Source organism: Anneissia japonica, unplaced genomic scaffold (genome assembly GCF_011630105.1).
Source record: "Anneissia japonica isolate Jap-2015-1 unplaced genomic scaffold, ASM1163010v1 scaffold287893_len360957_cov134, whole genome shotgun sequence".
NCBI classification, from domain to species: domain Eukaryota; kingdom Metazoa; phylum Echinodermata; class Crinoidea; order Comatulida; family Comatulidae; genus Anneissia; species Anneissia japonica.
Genome location: NW_022717951.1, coordinates 31,288 through 32,035, shown reverse-complemented (window position 1 = coordinate 32,035; position 748 = coordinate 31,288).

Sequence of the window (748 nt, the reverse complement as noted above, 5' to 3'; positions counted from 1 at the left end):
CACCGATGTCACTGTCTGGGTGTCTATTCCAGTTTGTTAAAATGTTAATATAATTATATATTTATAATATATAGCTAATTTTTTTGTTTAATGTCAGTGCAATATTTTACCTTTCTCTATCCTTCGGAAATCTATATAAATGATGACCTGGTTTGTATAATGCCCTACGTCGCCATAGCGCATCGCGGTGTACAATTTTTGGATTCAGAATTGACAATTAAATCAATGATTAAATACGCGACGACTTGGTAACGAAAGTTCGGTCGAAGTTTTTTAGATCCAACCGTACGGAGCGCCCCATTGTTTGTATTCCCACCATGCATTTCGGTGGAACACTTTTTCTCTGTGGCGAACTCTATCTTTTGTGTTTCTAGTATCTTTGCTGTAATCCAACATCACTGGCGCATGGTAACAGCCAACTGACTGCAGACCATTTCCGGTCACACATTATTCTCCATAACGTAGCACCCCCTAGTTCCGTCACCTGGATGGGTAGTTATGTGTAAACTCGATGGGTAGCTATGTTGACTCGATGGGTAGGAATGTTATACTCGATAAATAGTTATGTGTAAACTCGATGGATAGTTACTGTATGTGTAGACTCGATGGGTAGTAGTTATGTGTAAACTCGATGGGTAGTTATGTGTAATCTAGATGGGTAGTAATGTTGACTCGATGTGTAGTTATGTGTAAACTCGATGGGTAGTAATGTAAACTCGATGGGTAGTTATGTAAACTCAATGAGAAG